The sequence below is a fragment of the Mus caroli genome, chromosome 4 (genome assembly GCF_900094665.2).
Source record: "Mus caroli chromosome 4, CAROLI_EIJ_v1.1, whole genome shotgun sequence".
NCBI lineage: Eukaryota > Metazoa > Chordata > Mammalia > Rodentia > Muridae > Mus > Mus caroli.
In genome coordinates, this window is record NC_034573.1 from 67,883,523 (window position 1) to 67,904,293 (window position 20,771).

The window sequence follows — 20,771 nt, forward strand, 5'->3', positions numbered from 1 at the left end:
TAATTAGAACACAATATATATGAAAAGAATCTGTTTTCAATAAAAGGGTAAAGAGAGAGAAGAATTGAAAATATAACTCAGGCATTATACACTGAATGATCTACATGGGCATAATCACGTTGCTATATGCTTTTCTCACAAAAACCTAGAAGATAACTGTAATTATTTCTATTTATGTAAAAATAATTGATCAAGGAGAATGTACTTTCCTAAAAGTACAATATAATTTTTGACAAATTTGGCTGTTTTTGATGGAAATTTCCAGATTTTGAGTTAGACAGATGTGAGTTAAGACCTAATTATTTAATTTATTAGTTTGCCATTTAACCTTGTGCTCATGTGCTGTTGATCACAATGTGAAGTAATGTCACCCTTGTATGTTCACTGAGTGACTGAATGAGAAAACCACTGATCATTCAGTACTGTGTAAAAGTAGACAGTGAATAATGTGTGCTACCATTATTTTCATCTAATCATTTATGTTGTTCCATATTATGCAGGACTACCAGTACAGATTCTTTATGTATGTGTATTCTAAACACATACATAAACTTACTTATGAATATCCCAAGCAAATAGGGTATACTGACTTTATTTACTGACCTTATAATCATTAGGTTGACTACCATTGAAAACCAGTATAACCAGTATTGAATTTCCTTCACACAGAAGTGGAGCTTTTTTACACTCTATGTTTCAGGAATGCCACCAAGTGACTACTTTAAGGTAATTTGCTATCTAAGGAAAAAAAATTCCCTCTGTCACCATCTCATACAAATTTGCAAGTTGCCAAGTAGTTTTCCAAGGGCTGAGAACAGAAATGAATCTCGCACAAATCAGAGTACAGAGAAGGTCACAAGATAATCTGATGGGGCATCACCCTATATGAAGAAAGAAGGTGAATTTGTTTCCTGAAGGTTGCAAAAATCCCAAAGTGTTTAATAAGTCACAACATAACAGTTTTTGGATCTCCTGTCTTCATATTTCTTGTTTTATGTTTGCTTGTTTGTTTGTTTTTATTTTAGTGAATATAACTCACAATTTTACACACAGTGATTTATTTATCTAATAAATTAAAACAATTAAGATAAAATAATAAAATCATCCAGCATGTTGATTTAAATGGCATATGATGAAATCTTTGAGATCATGACATAAAAAAATTCTAAGGGAAAAAGACAGTTTACTCAATACATATTGGATAACTGACTTCATTAACACTATTTGGTACAGGAAAGTTTCTCTTTTCAAGAAGCACTCATAGATATACTCTGCCTCCATTCTTAATGCAGGAGGAGGCTAAATCTTTCACTGGAGCTAGCATTCTTGAGAGTTTTGTTACATCAAGGAACGTTCTCACATGAAGGCAAACATTTACATCTATAAAGTTGAGTAATTAAGGGTTTGATGGCCTTACCAACACATGTTGATTTTTATATTTATTTGTTTATTATTATTATTTACATTCATTGATTAAGACAAAATGGTGAGTAGAGATGAGTAGCCAGCAAACTTTTTCTTCATGCTATTGAGAAACCTTCAAATCACTTTTCTCTTGATATTTACAGCTATTTCCCAAGTAAAATATTTACCATGTCTTTGGTCTTTGAAGAATTTATAGTTTGAAATCTTTATTGGAACCTCTATTTGAAGATATATTTCATTCCTTTTATGCATTATTTTATTAAATTATATTATCTATTTACATTCCAAATGTTGACCCCCTTCCTGGTCTCTGCTCCTAGAGATTTTCACATCCTGCTCCTTTTCCTTTGCCTCTGTGAGTGGGCTCCACCACCCACTCACCTACTCCCACCTCATCTCTTTGCCCCAGCATCCTTATTCCATGGGGTACCAAGTCTTAGGCACATCCTTTCCATTGAGGCCAGATGAGGCAGTCCTCTGCTCATATGTGTCTGGGGCCACAGACCATAGCGATTTTCTGAGGAACCACCAGATTGATTGCCAGGGAGGGTGCTCCAGTTTGCAATCACACGAGTAATGGGTGGGTGTTCCTGTTCCTCCACATCCTTGCCAGCATATGCTGCCACTTGAGTTTTTTATCTTAGCCATTCTGATTGGTGTAAGGTGGAATCTCAGTGTCATTTTGATTTGCATTTCCCTGATGACTAATGATGCTTAACATTTCTTTAACATTGTTTAACATTGCTTCTCACCCATTCAAGATTCCTCTGTTGAGAATTCTTGGTTTAGTTCTGTACCCCAGTTTTTAATAGAGTTATTTGGGGTTTTTGGGAGGATAACTTCTTGAGTTCTTTATGTATTTTGGATATTAGCCCTCTGTTGGATGTAGAGTTACTGAAGATCTTTTCCTTACTTGCAGGTTGCCATTTTGTCTTATGGACAGTGTCCTTTGCCTTACAGAAGCTTTTCAGTTTCATGAGGTCCCATTTTCCAATTGTTGATCATAGAGCCTGAGCCATTGAAGTTCTTCTGTTCAGGAAACTTGCCCCTGTGCTAATGCCTTCTAGGCTATATCCTATTGTATCTTCTATTGGACTCAGTGTATCTGTGGATCTTGTTTTATGTTGAGGTCCTGGATTGACTTCAATTTAAGCTTTGTGCAATGGGAAAATAGGGATTGATTTGCATTCTTCTATACACATCTCACCAATTAGACCAGCACCATTTGTTGAAGGTGTTTCTTCTTTTCCAGTGTATGACTTTGGATTCTTTGTCAAAGATTAAGAGTACATAGGTGTGTAGGCTTATTTCTGGGTCTTCAATTCTATTCCATTGATTGACCTGTCTATCTCTGCACCAATATCATGCAGTTTTTATCTCCATTGCTCTGTAGTACAGCTTGAAGTCAGGGTTAATGATTCCCCCAAAAGTTCTTTTATTGTTGAGAACTATTTTTGCTATTCTCCTTTTTTTGTATTACCATATGAATTTGAGAATTGCTTTTTACATGTCTATGAACAATTGTGTTGGAATTTTGATGGGAATTGCATTGAACCAGTAGATTGTTTTTGGTAAGATGGCTGTTTTTACTATGTTAATCCTACCAACCCATTAGCATGGGAAATCTTGCCAACTTTTGAGGTCTTCTTTGATTTCTTTCTTTAGAAACTTGAAGTTCTTTCATACAGATCTTTTACTTTCTTGGCTAGAGTTGCATCAAGATATTTTGTTACTTGTGGCTATTGTGAAGGGTGTTGTATCCCTAATTTCTTTTTTAGAACATTTATCAGTTCTAAAAAGGGCTACTGGTTTGTTTTAGTTAATTTTATATCCAGTTACTTTGCTGAAGATTTTTTTAAAATCAGCTGTAGGAGTTCTTTGGTAGAATTTTTGGGGTTGCTCATGTATACTATCATGTCATATATAAATAGTGATACTTTAATTTCTTCCTTTTGAGTTTGTATCACTTTGATCTCCTTTTGTTGTCTAATTGTTCTACCTAGAATATCAATATTATGTTGAATAGATAGGAAGAGAGTGGACAGCTTTTACTTGTCCCTGATTTTACTGAGATTGCTTCAAGTTTCTCTCCATTTTATTTGGTGTTGGCTCTTGGTTTGCTGTATATTGCTTTTACTATGTTTAGGTATGTGCCATGAATTCCTGATCTTTCCAAGACTCTTAACATGCAGAGGTGTATTTTGTCAAAGTTTTTTCCAGCATCTAATGAGATGATTATGTGAATTATTTCCTTGAGTTTGTTTATATAGTAGATTATGTTGATGGATTTGCATATATTGAACCCTCTTTGCATACTTGGGATGAAGCCTACTTGATCATGGTGAATAAATGTTTTGATGTGTTCTTGGATTCGATTTGTGAGAAATTTATTGAGTATTTTTGCATCAATATTCATAAGCAAAATTGGTCTGAAGTTCTCTTTCTTTGTTGGGTGTTTGTGTGGTTTGACATATCAGAGTAACTGTGGTTCAAAGAATGAATCAGGTAGTATTTGTTTTGCTTATATTTTGTGGAATAGTTTAATGAGTCTTAATATTACTTCTTCTTGGAAGGTCTGGTAGAATTCTGCACTAAAATCAATTGGCCCTGGACCCCTACCCCCTTTTTTTCTTTTTGGGAAGTTTTAAATGGCTGCTTCTCTTTCCTTAGTGGTATTGGGACTGCTTAGATAGTTTACCTAATCTAGATTTAACATTGGTACATGGTATCTGTTTAAAAATTCATGCATTTCATCTAGATTTGTCAGTATTGTAGAGTATAGGCTTTTGTAGTGAGATCTGATGATTTTGGCATTTCCTTGCTTTCTATTGCTTTGTCTCTCTTTTTTATTTCTTATTTTGTTCATTTGGATTTTGTTTCTGTGTCCTTTAGTTAGTTTGGCTAAGGATTTATCTATCTTGTTGATTTTCTCAAAGATTCAGATCTTGGTTTTGCTGATTGTTTGCATAGTTCTCTTTGTTTCTCTTTGGTTGATTTCACCCCTGAGTTTGAGTGTTGCTTGCTTTCTACTTCTCTTGGGTATATTTGCATCCTTTTGTTCTAGATCTTTCAGGTGTGCTGTTAAGTTGTAGTATATGATTTCTCCAATTTCTTTATGAAGGCACTTAGTGCTATGAATTTTCCTCTTAGCACTGCTTTCATTATGTCCCATAAGTGTGGCCGTGCTGTGCCTTCAGTTTCATTGAATTCTAGAGAGTCTTTAATTTCTTTATTTCTTCCATTACCAAGTTATCACTCAGTAGAGAGTTTTACATTTTCTATGAATATTTTTTGTTGTTATTGAAGTCCAGTGTTCGCCCATGTTTGTGATGTTTTTATATGCTTTGTCCAGGGAGTGGCACTTTTGGGAGTGGCAACATGACCCAGTTGCAGTATGTATGGCCTTGTTGGACTAGGTTTGTCAGTGTGGGTGTGGATTTATGACCCTCATTCATTCCAGGCTGCCTGGAAACTAGTATTCTGCAGCAGCCTTCAAATGAAGATGTAGAACTCTCAGCTCCACCTGCACCATGCCTACCTGAATGTTGCCATACTCTTGCCTTGATGATAATGGACTGAACCTCTGAACCTGTAAGCCAGACCAAATTATGTGCTGTCCTTATAAGAGCTGAATTCATCATAGTGTCTGGTCACAACAGTAAAACCCTACCTAAGAGAGTGTTGATCTGATAGGATTCATGGGATTATTTCAATTTTCTTTATCTATTGAGGTTTGTTTTGTGTCTGATTATATGGTCAGTTTTACAGAAGGTTCCATGAGGTGCTCAGAAGAAGGTGTGTTCTTTTTTGGGGAGTGAAAAATTCTGTAGATATTGGGTAAAACTACTTCATTCATAATATCTGTTAGTTTCACTCTTTCTCTGCATAATTTCGGTTTCAATTACCTGTCCATTATTGGCAATGAGGTGTTGCAGTCTTCTACTATTGCTGTGTGAGGTGATATGTGTGTTATGAGCTTAAGTAAAGTTTATTTTCTGAATATGGATGACCTTGAATTTGTGACATAGATGTTCAGAATTAAGATTTCCTCTTGGTGGATTTTTCCTTTGATCAATCTGGAGTGCCGGTTCCCATTTCATTTGGTTAGTTTTGGTTGAAAGTCTATTTTATGGATATTTGAATGGCAACTCTAGCTTCTTTCCTGGGACTGTTTTCGTCAGATAAATTTTCCAGCCCTTTACTCTGAGGTAATCCTGTCTTTGCTGCTGAGGTGTGTTTCTTGTATGCAGCAAAATGATGGATCTTGTTTGCATAGCCAGTCTGTTAGCCTGAGTCTTTTTATTGGGAAATTGAGTCCTTTGATATATTAAAAACCAATGAGAGATATTAAAAACCAATGATTGTTAGTCTCTTTTTTTTTATTTGCTTATGGAGGTGGTAGTGTGTGTGTGTGTGTGTGTGTGTGTGTGATTCTCTTCCTTTGGGTTTTGTCCTGAGATGATTAATTTCTTTGTTGTAGTTACCCTTCTTGTGTTGGCATTTTACTTGTAGTATCCTCTGTAATGCTGGATTAGTAGAAAGATATTGTTTAAGTTTGGATTGTCATGGAATATCTTGTTTTCTTCATCTATGGTGATTGAGAGTTTTGCTAGGTATAGTAGCCTGAGCTGGCATCTGTAGTCTCCTAGGGTATGTACCAACTGTTCAAGATTTTCATGCTTTTAGGATCTCTCTTGAGAAGACTGGTATAATTCTGATCGGTCTGATTGAATATGTTATTTGGCCCCTTTCCCTTACAGATTTTAATATTCTTTCTTTGTTCTGTTCATTTAATGTTTTTACTTTTATATTTTGGGAGGAATTTATTTTTCAGGTCCAATCTATTTGGTATTCTGAAGGCTTCTTTTATGTTTATGGCTATAAACCTCTTTAGGTCAGGGAGGTTTTCTTCTATGATTTTGTTGAGGATGTTTTCTGGCCCTTTGAACTGGGAATCTTCCTCCTCTGCTATTGCTATTATTCTTAAGTTTGGTCTTTTCATTGTATGTCTAATTTCCTCCATTTTTTATGTTAGGAACTTTTTATCTATTGTATTTCTTTACCAGTGTGTTGATATCTTCTCTGGTATCTTCTACATCTGAATTACATTGGCTTTTGTTGCTTATGTTCTTGTGTTTACCTTTGCCATCTGTTTATTTCTGCTGTTAACAGAACTGGGTGTCTCTGATTGAAGCAGGCATCCTTGGAGGCAGGTAGATATGTGTGATATGGGTTAAAGCAGGCCTCCTGTGTCTCTGTTTCCTTGAGTCCCTGGTTAGGGTAGACCTCCTGGGAAACAGGCTGGCTTTGGTGACAGAGGGAAGGCATGCCAATCTGTATTCTTTGTTATGGCTGACTTTCTGGGAGACTATTAGGCTGTGGGTCCTTGGATGGGGGCAGGCTCACCAATCTGCCACAGATCCAGATGGAGGTACAGAGTGGGAGGAGGATGACGCTCAGGCAGAGTCGGATAGATCTCCCTTCAACTAGGTTCTGTAGGGGTCCCAGTTTGTGCGGGTACTGGGTTAAGGGTATCCCCTGTATTCCTGGCTATTTCAGAGCTTCTGCAAGACAGGTAGGCTGTGGGATTAGGGGTGGGAGTGGGTGTGGGCGGCAGACTCTCTTATCTTCCATGGGTTTAAGTCCTAATATTTCATTCTTGAAGGTTGGGCTAATGATGTTATAGGCTCCATCTCAACCATAGTAGTTTGATTCCTACAAAACAGTCTTTTTCAGGTCATTGCCTCTCTCTTTCATTTTTGGAAAACGTGAGCCTAAGTATAGAGAGTCATTAGGGGAAGGTACTTTGGCTACTATGCATTATGCAATAACATTTTATTTACAATAAGGCAAGCCTTGGGAGACAGGACTGCATATGGAGTCAGTATGAGGTAGTCTGCCATTACTAAGAGAAACTGAACCAAGAGAGTTCCAGCTTGCCACACTTTACCAATCTAGAAGAGCTATGTGGATATATATATATATATATATATATATATATATATACACACTCACACACACATATACAATTTAAGAATTTCATTATATTTTGATCATATTTATCCCTACTACTCCCTACTCCTCAATTTTGTATTTTTTCCCCTTAAGACAAAGTCTTGCAGCATATGTTCTGGTTCTCTAGCCTTACAACTTCCCATTCTCTCTTTTATAATGTTCCCTGAACCTTAGATGTAGGGGTTTTGCAGGAAATACATTAATTAGGAAAGGCATCCCATCGTCAGATGATCTCTGCAGTTTCAAAAGTTGTGGCTTTCTGTAATGATCTCTGACTGTTGAAAAAAGAAGCCTCTTTGATAAAGTGTTAGAGATACACCTTTCTGGGGATAGAAGGATAAGTATTTCAAATGCAGATAGAAATTATAGCACTTTAGCAAAGTGGCAACAGTATATTCTCTTATCCTCTTCTAAGTTCCATGACCTATAACCCATGGGTAGTTGGCTCAGTTTAGTGCCAGATGTGAATTACCTTCTATTGAATGAGTTTTAAGTGCAATTAGAGGGCTATTGATTAACCCATGGATATAAGTGCCATTATTGTTCCTTTTAGAATACCTAGCCATGGTAGTCATTGTTAGAGTTCATAGGTGGATAGAACTATACATTTTTTCTTCCCTTGGCAGTTTGCAGAGCACCTTCAGATACTGTGATGGCTAGTCCTCATTGAGGAGGCTTCCAGTTCAATCCAGATTGATTTTCACAAGTCTTATGTCTGAAATATGTGATGTCTTCAGCAACAATACTGTTCTACAAAACATAGGCTACCTAACAAACATCCCCATGACAGGTACAGAAATTTTGAGTTGTTTATAGGGGAAGCTTAAATGACACCCCAAACAACATAGGCTATCCTCCCTGCCCTTGGTACTTTCCAGAAAAGAAGAACTTAAAAAATATAACTATTTTCTGAAACAAACAAACAAACAAAAAAATAAGCAAAGAAGTAAACATACCCCACTGAAGTTCAAAGTAATCAAATGACCTATTAATGAAATCCAGGATCAGAAATAGATATAATTCCTTTGGCTTTAGACACAAGTAATTTAACCAGTGCACAAATCCTCAAGTCTACATATTCCTTTAAAAAAATTAGGCAGACTTTTTCATTACTAAACTGGTCTTGGTTTTTAAGACTTGCACCAAAATTAATAAAAGTCTTCCTTCCTAATTGTACAATCAAAATAAATTATGTCCATAAATTAGAAGGCAAGGAAATTGCATGCGTATTTTGGATGTCCTGATAATGTCCAGCAGTAAATTGTTTTCATATAAATTGCATGCTTAATTAATCACTTTAAAAATACCCATGTGTTTCCTTGCAAATATATCACTGCCAGCAATTCATAAAATGTAAAGACAAATTAAATTGCCAATCCCAGTACAGCAATGTTGCCCTTGTATGATCTTGACTGGGCACTTTCAGCCCTGTTTCAAGAGAGTTCAATAAACTCAGTAGCCCCTTCCTTTTTGAGTTGCCCCTGGGTATCTTATTCAACAGATTTAAGTTCTCTCTTAAATTACAATTAGATGAGGCAATAAAGCCAGCTTGTGCACAAAAAACTGTTGGTGCTGAAAATAAGGCTGGCTCAGGGCCTTTGAGGCCCTGATTGAAAGATAGCTCGAGGGCAGTGAGTTTTGGGAAATCTACTGACACTGAAAATACAAGTAAACAAACATCTCTGGTCTACAATTTTGTAACACTCTATAAAAAGTGCATAAAATTGTATATACATGAAATATATAAAAACATGAAAAAATTAACTGCTATGATCTTAATACTCAGATATCATATCTTATTTGAACAGAATCCTCAATGATAGAAAAAAATTGGAGGGCTTACTTAGAAGGTAATTTTTAGGAATGAGGTTCATAATTCACAATTTTTATTAGTTAGAACATTTGTCTTCTTTCAAATTCTGATATTCAGGGTGACTTAGTAGGCAAACATTGATAGCTACAACAGCCCACATGTGGCCTACCTGGTGCAAACCCTTCACCTATGATATGTAGAAGGGAAACTGTGACTTCAGAAAGTATTCGTATTTTGCTAGAGAATAGACGTAATTTATGAACAAGAATTCAATGTGTAATTTTTTTTTCTAAAAAAGAAAGTCTTTGCGATGTTTTGAATCCAGAAGCTCCATATGGTTTCCCATTCTACACAGGGTGAAGCAGTCTCCAGTGAGTCCTATTGCTCAGCCAGTGTTAGCTGAATGAGAGGGGAACCAGCAGAGCCGAGCTCATCAGCCAGCACAGCTTGGCTTTAGCTGCTAATCCTTGCAGCTGGAGCTGACTGACTTGACTTTTCAAAACAAGGAAAATTCAAGTCAAAACTCACTGAGTTGATCGAATTTGGGGAATGTCTGGTCCAAGGTGTCTATTGAATACCAGGGGCCCCAAAATATATATATTCTATTTAGCTAAAATATAACGTAAGGGTAAATCTGAGAAAGGTAATCTAATAAAGTTATTTCCAGTAATCCATCCAAACAGAAATCAAAAGAGAACTGAACATTTTCCACCAATGTGCTTTTTGAAGATACTATACAGTTGGCTTTGGTTTCTGGCCTCAGTGCTTAGAGTGAGGGTGCATCATGGAAAATTTTGTGTTAGCTCAGATTATCCTTCCAATGGCAGGATATGAGCGGTTCCTTGAGGTTACCAAGCTGGCTTTGTGAGCTGCCATGATTTGGACTTGGCTGGAAACTTTGTGACTGGTGCTAGTAGTTTTGGAGATATAGGTCATTGCAGGCTACATAAAAGCCAGAAAAGTCTCCTGTAAGGAGACTGTGCCAAGAGCCCTAATATTATGGTAAAATGATGAAAGGGATGACCAGAGGAAAATACAAAAAAATCAAATCATATTGAATATTTTCCTTCTCATTTTTGCTTAACATACTTTCTTCCAAAACAACATAAAATGTTTTTATTTCAAGATTATATGAGACACTGTTACAAACTCACTGTTGGTGAGTTTCAGACTACACTTGAATGTCTGTCTATCAACGTGCAGGCAGGATTTCATCTTGAGTGCATATGCATAGTATGAATTTAATAGTACTGGAAATATAATTTGTAGTATCAAATATTATGAAGTAAAATAAGTCAGTCTGTGATGTGGTAGTCACATTGAGCATATTGTAGTAATTTCTTTGGATATTCTCTCAAAATAATTAACCAGTTCTTGTTACAGATACAAGTTGGGCAGTGATTGCAGTTCTGTCTCTAAAAAATCTTCTAGCCTTTGATTTTATGCCACCTTGGTTTCTTTCCTCTCTAAGAAGTGATAATATGGGCAGGTCTGTGGAGAACTTTACCTTTACTTTTTGAGGAATCCTCTGGAATCCCTCTCATGATTGACTACTTTCCAGAATAATTTTCTGCAAAGGTAAAAACTAGATTTCTATAGTGACCAGCTAAGGCAATGTGAGCAGTGAAAGAAATTAGAATTATAACTGACATGAGTGTTTCTGTTGTATTTTGTTAAGAAGGCATTTGTACACATATTTGTGTTCTCTTTTCTCAATTTCTTTGCAATGTGATTACAAAGAACAACAATTGGGAGAATAACAATGGTTATCAAATTTGAGGTTGTAATACTAAAAGACTGCCCCCCCATAAAAGTTTCCACCTATTCCAAATTTATAATGTGTTTGCAGTTGTATGTGGACTATATCATGTTAGTGTAATTATGACCTGGTTAATTATATAATGAACTTACAACAGACCATTAAATTGTTTTATTGTATTTAGTTATCATTATGAAATTGTTATTGTTTTCATTTAATCATATCATAAGAAGAAATGAATGTGTGTCAGGTTGACAAAGGGTGAATTTGTAATGATTATTTTTGTTCATGTCAGGTTGACAAAGGGTGAACTTGTAATGGCTATTTTTGTAATGTTGTCAACTTGACTACATATGGAATTAACTAAAAACCTCAAAATAGAGGGACCTCTATGAGCGATATCTGCTTAATTTGAAGTGGGAAGATCTACATCTAATCCAATTCCTTGAGGTATGAAGACAGATTTTTAATCCATATCTAATCTGGGTTTCACCTTCTGCAATAAGGTTGTATAAAGACAGGGAAATAGAAAGTCTTTTCTCTTTGCCTGCTTCTTTTATCTTGTGAACATGTTCATTTATTCCCTGATGTTATAGACTACTTCTTTGGGGCTCTAGCTTTGGATTGAGCAACAACTGGATTCTTGAACTTTCCATTCATAGCCAGCCATTGCTGCATTCGTTGGACCAGATCATGTAATTTATTCTAATCAATCCCCCTTCTCTCTCTCTCTCTCTCTCCATCTCTCTCTCTCCCTCTCTCTCCATCTCTCTCTCTCTCTCTCTCTCTCTCTCTCTCTCTCTTTCTCCATATCTCTCTCTCCATCTCTCTCTCTCCCCTCCCCCTCTCTCGGACCCTGTACTCAGTCCAATAGTACACTGTGAGCATCCACCTCTGTATTTATCAGGCACTGGTGGAGCCTCTCTGGAGACAGCTATAACAGGCGTTTGTCAGTAACCACTTGTTGGCATTCACAAAATTATATGGGTTTGGTGACTGTATGTGAGATGGATCCCCAGGTGGGGCAGTCTCTGGATGGTCATTCTTTTAGTCTCTGCTATACATTTTGTCTCTGTAATTCCTTCCATGGGTATTTTGTTCCCCTATCAAAGAATCTAAAGTTTGGTCTTCTTTCTTCTTAAATTTCATGTGTTTTGTGAATTGCATCTTTGGTATTCTGAGCTTCTGGCTAATATTCACTTATAGGTGACTGCATATCATGTGTGTTCTTTTGTGATTGGGTTACCTCACTCAGGATGATATTTTCTAGTTCCATCCATTTGCCTAACCTAAGAATTTCATAAATTCATTTTTTTAATAGCTGGGTAGTACTCCATTGTGTAAATGTACCACATTTTCTGTATCTGTTTCTCTGTTGAGGGACATATGGGTTCTTTCCAGCTCCTGGCTATTATAAATAAGGCTGCTATGAACATAGTGGAGCATGTGTCCTTATTACATGTTGGAGCATCTTCTGGGTGTATGCCCAGGAGTGGTATTAGTGGGTTCCCAGGTAGTATTATGTCCAATTTTATGAGGAACTGCCCAAGTGATTTCCAGAATGGTTGTACCAACTTGCAATCCCACCAGCAATGGAGGGGTGTTCCTCTTTTTCTACATCCTCACCAGCATCTGCTGTCACCTGAGTTTTTGATCTTAGCCATTCTGACTGGTGTGAGGTGGACTCTCAGGGTTGTTTTGATTTGCATTTTCCTGATGACTAAGGATGTTTAACATTTCTTTAGGCACTTCTCAGCCATTCGGTATTCCTCAGATGAGAATCCTTTGTTTAGCTCTGTGTCCCATTTTTAAAATAGGGTTATTTGGTTCTCTGGAGTTCTTTGGTTCTTGAGTTCTTTGTATATGTTGGATATTAGTACTCTATCAGGTATAGGATTGGTAAAGATCTTTTCTCAATCTGTTGGTTTCCTTGTCATCCTATTGAAAGTGCCCTTTGCCTTACAGAAGCTTTTGCAATTGTTAATCTTAGAGCATAAGCTATTGGTATTTTGCTCAGGAAATTTTCTCCTGTGCCCATGTGCTCCAGACTCCTGACCTCTTTCCTAGGTGTTCTATCTCCAGAGTTGTCTCCCTTTGGGATTTCTTTATTGTTTCTACTTCAATTTCTAGATCCTAGATGGTTTTGTTCAATTCCTTCACTTGTTTGGATGTGTTTTTCTATAATTTTTAAGGGATTTTTATTTTTTCCTTTTTAAGTGCTTGTTAAAAAGTGTTTAAGTGCCTGTTTACCTGTGTTCTCCTGCGTTTGTTGAAGGAAGTTATTTATGTCTTCCTTAAAATCCTCTATCAGCATCATGAGATATGATTTTAAGTCTACATCTTGCTTTTCCAGTGTTTTGGGGAATCTAGGACTTCCTGGGTGGGAAAACTGGTTTCTGATGGTGCCAAGTAATCTTGGTTACTGTCGCATTTACCTTTAGCTATCTGGTTATCTCTGCTGTTATATGTTCTTGTTGTCTCTGGCTAGAGCTTGTTCCTCCTGTGCGTCTGTAATCCTCTGTCAGCATTCCTGGGAGATCAGCTCTCTTCTGTTGTAACTTGTGTATAGGGGGCTCTGGAACAGCCCAAGCTTGTGGGTGCAGATGGTGGACCAGAAGGATCCTGTCCCAGCTGCTCCACCAATCTTGAGCCCAGTGTGCTCCTGGCCAGCCCCACTCCACACAGTTACTGAAGAGAAAGTATCTGTCCCACATCAGAGCCCAGGAGTAAAAACACTCCTGGGAGAACAGGTCTCTCCTGACTGGACCCATGCACAGTGGGCTGTGAAACCACTCCTTAAATTCCTTAATTATGGTTAAGATTGTTCTTTTAAATTATGTCTACTGAGATTCATTTAGGTGATTTTCATTAGAGAATGTTTGTGTAGGACTGATGGCTTTTTGTGGAGGAACATGATCTTTGTCTTTCATAATGTTTGCATTCTTGTCATTATGGCCCATGCATTTTCTTTCTTTCTTTCTTTCTTTCTTTCTTTCTTTCTTTCTTTCTTTCTTTCTTTCTTTCTTTCTTTCTTTCTTTCTTTCTTTCTTTCTTTCCTGTTGCCTAAGTTGAATTAATTTCAGATCAGGTATGAAGAGGTGAAAAGTCTATCAGATATTCAGTTTTTTTTTTTTTTTTTTTTTTTTTTTTTGGAAAACTAAGTCAGTCTATCTTTGAAAACCTGAGAATATACAAGGTATGCTACTGTGAGTTAAGTTTGACAGTAGTAAGATGGAAGAGATAGGCTAGTTTCTTGGACACTGATTGGGCTAGAACATAACAAAGGGAGTGTCAAAGATTGGACCTGCAGTTGGTGTAGCACACATAGATTATGGTCTAGGGAACTCACTCTAGGTGAGGCATAGGGCCAAAGCCACTTTATTAATTTCAGATAAACATATAAATTCATCACAACTAGTACAGGTATTTTGTAAGTTTTTTCTCGGCCATTTTTTTCCTCTCTAAATCTGTTAATCTCTTATATCCCTTATTTTTCTATCCAGATATCATTTCCAACTTTATCCCTTATTTCCCATCCAGATATCATTTACAACTTATTCTTCTCTAAAAATAATTGGGAAAATCTTATAGATAAATACTTGAAAGTTTAGAAGCATAGTATCTAGCTGCTTTCTCAGTTTGTATGTGCATACTCATAGATCCGAGAAGCTCTCACACCTCATCAGAGTAGTTTCTCTGTGCAGTGGATGTTAGTAAATACAGAAACTCACCACTGTACAGAGCATATGTACAGAAATGCCTTTGGAGAGGTTAGCTGCAAATAGATATATTAAATTCCATTTCTTGAGTGTGCTTGTGGAGTGTGTGTTGGAGTGAGAAACACAATCCTTAACTTTAGCTGAAGAGCTAAAGTTGATGGCTTCTTTGGGATGGAGAGTCAGTTTTCTTTAAGAACATAATCCTTGTAGGTGTGTGAGGTCTAGTGTGTGAGGTCCACACAGATGCAGCACAAAGTTGACTTGTTATGTTTTAAAAGAAAAGGAGGACCTGAAGGGGAGGAAGGATTGTGAGGTTAGGGATGTGGCATGAGAGGGGTTAAGGGAAGCAATTGGATGAGTATGATGTGAATACATTGTGTGTATATACAAAATCCTCAAGGAATTAATAAAACCATATTTAAATTTTATGAGCATGTCTATGAATAGTCAATGTAAAATATTCAGCAAATTTAAAGAAATCCAGTCAGTAATTCAGATCATTTTTTACAGTTTAGACACTCAAATATTGTAAGGTAAATGATAACATTTTCCGTGAAAAGAGAGGTGGCAATCTCCATATTAATTTCTTTTTAGGTTGTTATCTCACTAAGATTTGTATTTTTGTTGTTGTTGTTGTTTGTTTTTTTGGTTTTTTTTGTTTGTTTGTTTGTTTTGTTTTGAGACAGGGGTTCTCTGTGTAGCCCTGGCTGTCCTGGAACTCACTTTGTAGACCAGGCTGTCCTCGAACTCAGAAATCTGCCTGCCTCTACCTCCCAAGTGCTGGGATTAAAGGCGTGCACCACCGAGCCCAGCCTAAAATTTGTATCTTAAGTACCCAAAAGTCCCACAATTTAAACTTAGGTTCCTAGAATGTCACTATTGTAAGGTGGTGGGATCTAAAATAGAGCCTAATGGAAAGTCTTTAAGTCACTAAAGATATGCTCTTAAAGGGGGCAGTGTGCTCCTAAACCTTTCCTCACTTTGTGTTGTACTTTCTGAATGTGAAGTGAGCAGTTCTTGGTTGCTATATACTTTAACCGTGTATGTTGTTCCTCCATTATAGGCAAAACAGTGGGGCAAATCCATTATGGACTAAAACCTCTAATCTTTTCAGTCAAAAAAATCTTTTAGTTTTGTAAAGTCATTGAATCTGGTGTTTGTTATAATAACAGAAAGCCAACTGATACAGTCTTTTATACATATTAGGCATATTAAAAACCCACACTTCTGCTTTTAAGTCAAATACCTGGGATTTATGACCCTTGTTAACTGTGTGTATTGTACCCTTCTAATTTATTTTATTTATTTATTTATTTATTTATTTATTTATTTATCTATCTATTTATTTTGTTTTTTTGAGACAGGGTTTCTCTGTGTAGTCCTGGCTGTCCTGGAACTCACTCTGTAGACCAGGCTGGCCTCGAACTCAGAAATCTGCCCGCCTCTGCCTCTCAAGTGCTGGGATTAAAGTGTGAGCCACCATAGCACCTGTACCTTCTAATATACTTTTCCCTAAGCAGGTAGTTATGGCAAGTGCACTTGTTTATTGCTCAAGGAGATAAGATAGATTCTGAATATTTTAACTTGTATTGCATTATATAAGCTTTTCTGAGACTGTATTAAGACTTTATAGTTAACCCCTTATCTTAGGGTTATAAGTATGATGATCCCTACTCTTTACTATAATTCCACTTTTATATTTATAATAGTAAGAAAAATTTTCTGTTGGTAAAATTATCTTATTACCCCAATTTCCTTAAGACTCCATCAAAACTATGCTAATTGCTTTCCTGGATATTTCTTCAGGAAAGAGTGACTAATACTGTATGCACTCAGATAGAAATATAGCTGAAAATACATCCCTATTATTATTAGCAACTACACACAGTGCTTATATTTCAGAAGGGCTAAAACACAGTGTTTTTGTGATGATTCTGGACAACTATTTTCTAAATGAACTAAGCTAAGTGTTGAAGAAAGTTGAGAATTAGTTAACTTAATGTTTACATGAAGGACTGAATTTGGTTTTCTGGAATTATGACTTTATACATGTTGAAGAACAGCATTGAAAAGTGAACTGGTATGACGAGTTTGACTCTGCTGTAACCAAGCCTTGGTTCTCAGAAGAAAAATCATAGTAACCTGAAGTATTCCATTCAAATCTATTGTTATGTCACAATTTTAGAATTTTTTTCTAACCAGGCCTGCTAAGTTAGAGGTTTGTGGATAAAACAGGACAGGACAATTCTATTAAAAATTTTAGAGAAGAAGCTAGAAAGATGGTTTAGTGAGTATAGATACTTGGTGCCAATCTTGGTGACCTGAATTTAATCCCTAGAACCCACAGGGTAATAAAAAAAAAAAAAAACCTCCCACAACTAATCTTTTAATCTCTATTCATGTGCCATCATACATGCCTCCTTGTGTAAAAGCCCGAACTCACATACAAGAAGTAATAATATGATAAGAAATAATAAGATCTAGACGTCATTGTTTCCTAGTTATTTTCACATAATAGGGTATTCGATTTCAACTCATCCACCTATTACAGACCAGAATTTGGCATCTCAAGAGCTCAAGGTTGGTGTTAGAGTGAAATTGTTGCAGGGGACTGTCTTGTGTATAGCTACAAAATCTTTCATTTGACCATACATATATAGATTACTAGGGGACTATTGTCTAGGGCAGTTCTCACATTAGTAAGTGAAGAAGGACTTCACCCATTGGACTGTAAATATTATGGATCTCTTAGAGTGCCAATGTAAACTTTTGTTTCCAAAATAAATGTTACACATTTTTTTTGCTATCTTACAGATTAGAAGACATTGGGACTTAAATCTAGAGCATTAAAATCATAAATATTTAGATTTTCTTAATTCCAAGCCAAACGTCAGCATAGGGTGGCAGTCTATATGGTGCCCATGAGAAATAGGGGCAAAGGAATATATCATCATGATTCTTGTGCTGATGCTTCTAAACCCAGGGTTTTAAGGGGATCTAACTCATGGCTCATCCCTCTGCTTCTCCCACCTCCTGTGCCTCATTAAAACCTTTAATTTCTCTACCAGACACCTTAAGAAACTGAGCTCTAAGCAAGCATCTGTTTTCTGTCATCCCAGCTGAGAGTTTATTTTTAGAATCCTGGTATTTCTGCTGTTGCTTAATCGTATATCCGGGAGTAAAACTTATAAGGAAGGAGCAGGAAGCAAAGTCTGTAAATTCTTTTGGATCCTGTTCTAAATTTTGTCATTCTGAAAAGTATATGTGTGTGTGCATGTGTGTGTGTGTGTGTGTGTGTGTGTGTGTATACAGCTGTCAAATGTCAATCTGTGAGACAATATACCAGGTTCCCTGAGATTGCCAATCTAAAATGGAACTTCTCAGGTCTCTGAAAGTGGTTGCAAGTTAAAGCTGGGTAGAACTTCTAAATATTTGGGCCATATTTGAATGAGTCTCTGTTTTGAAACAGGATGTAGAAAATCAGAACCAGACACTAGTGAAAATGTAGGAAGCATGGGGAAGTGTAAAATTAAATGCAGGATTTTAGTTGCTTCTGCAAATCAGTTTTCTGAAACCCATAAATGATTACTCAGATAATATTCAAGAGGAGAAAGAAAATTATTATCAAGTAGGCATGCAGCTATTAAGATTATGATCAATTTACTATATGTTTTGCACAATATATAGTGTTGTCCTGTGCCCTAAAGAGAATATTGTTGATAGGAGTAGCAATGGGAAAACAACAAAGAACAACAACAAAAATAACTATATAGCACAGGCTTTGACACTTGAAGAGTCAGTTTTCATTATAACTATAGACAAAAGCTTCATCTTTCTTAGCCATTATTATTTTTCATCCACGGGATGGAAATGAGAACCACCATTATTTCCATAAGAATCAAAAGATGTCTTATATCAAAGACCCATAACACAGAAAACTAGCTAGATTTATCAACTATAAAGTCTTTGTTATTGGAAAATCCCAGGTGGCTGGTACATTGTATGATGGTGGAAAATTGAAAGACATTTCTAACCTCTGAAAGATGGAGTTTAGGGCAGGATCCTAGTGAGTTTATTGGGCTTTGGGTCCTGATCTGACCTAATGAATTGTGCTTCTGGATCTTAAGTTAAGCTACAGTGCAAATATTACCATTTTGTTCACATTAGTATTGTAACATGGTGTGTTCACAGATAGGGCCCAGGTAACCCCATGTTGACAGCTTGGATTTTTCTCTTGTTCAAGTATAAGATATTCTTATTTGTGTTATCAACTGCCTCTTGAAGACTGTAGTATTCTGGATACTTGGTCCTTTCAGGCCTTTGATCAGAAAAAAAGTCTGCAATATATAAATTATTAGTGTGTCCATTACGTTACTTAATGTTCAAAGTAAGCATAAGTCTATCTTTTTGTTTGCTCCATCTACAAAATGCTCACAATATTGGTCAACCCCATGAAGAATTTATTGTCACTTGAAGAGATGTCTGGTAGTTATGTTCAATTGCTCATTTCAGTTTGAAAATAATATATCTCTGAACCTATTTCATCTAATTTAAATTTCTGTCTTACATGGTGTAGGTTACACTTGTCCTAGTTAAGGAGTAGAGTGTGACCTATTATGTCTGTAGAGCAGTCCACATCTAGGTTATAGCTTTGTCAGCTGCTACAGATGCACTTACCTCAGACTTCCTTCTGATCACTCCTCCCATACTGATCTCTTTTTTCTCCTTCTCACTCACTGTTTTCTTAATCTTCCTTTTAATGGTTCTATTGTACATACCAAGAAGGTTAGTTTTCTCCATTAGTCTCAGAAGTCAAAAGAGACTTCTCTGGGACTGAGAAAAGTAGATATTAATAGAAAAAGAAGAATAGAGTAAAGGAAGAAAACAGATTGACAAATTCTGTAGTTTTGGCTGTCTGTGGTCTCCTTTTGTAGAACAGTATATTTTCTGAGAATGTCTAAAATTTATGCTGGTACTGGTAGCTTCCCCTCACTCCTCATGGGGAGATTTCCCTGGGAATCTGTTGATGGGTAAGGATAAATGTGACAGCTACAGAGTTCACTCTTCTTCTGGACTAGCTCTTCAACTTCCAGTCTGGCCTGTGTTCCCTTAGGTATTTTTCTGCAACTCTAATTTGAGTACAGCAACTCTTCCATTCATTCAGACTTCCTAATAATTGATAATCATAGAGAATAATATCAATTTACATTAGAACAAAGACTTAACTGTGGATTAATATAGGCAATGAAGTATTCTTTGCTTTTAGGTTCAGCTAAAGAAAATGTCTTATTTTGTTCTTAAAGATAAATATGTAGTTTCTTTTAGATGGACAGGAAAAATCACTAGGGTTTATTATAAACCCTTGAATTCTGGGCAAGCCCTTACAATGTCACGGTAGTCACTCAAGTTTATTTATTCATTAAACTTTATTACTTTTTCTATATATTGCTATTTAACATACCAAAATCTAAACTTTGTAACTTTTGTACTAATTTCTTATATTTCTCTCTTTTTAGCGTAAGTATTCAATGGATGAAACTTGAAAAGAACAAGGATTCAGAGTGCTAGTTTTTTTTTTTTTTTTAATGTTAGAATCAGATCCCTTCAATGACAGAAAATGGATCTGGGAGATGGAATAACAAGACAAATATCAATACAGGACAGAGAAAACGGAGTAAGTACCCAAGAGCCCTGAGCTTTGTATTCAGATATCTAAGAAGCCAAGCCCTGAGGGGCCTCCTAAAGGAAGAGTCAGAAATAGAAGGAGATGCACTTGCTTTTGGAAGGTTTTGAGCTCTGTAGGGAGTGCTGGAAGCAGTAGAGTGACCTATTTTTTTCCAGTCTATTTTAGACATCATTAGGGTCTTGAAGTTCCCCTTCTTAAATCCACTTGATTTTAAGGAGAGGAGAAGAAGAAGAAGAAGAAGAAGAAGGAGGAGGAGGAGGAGGAGGAGGAGGAGCAGGAGGAGGACAAGTGGAGAGAGATTATATACATGAACATAGAAGAGAGAGATGTTTTCATTCTATACTTCCTTAATGG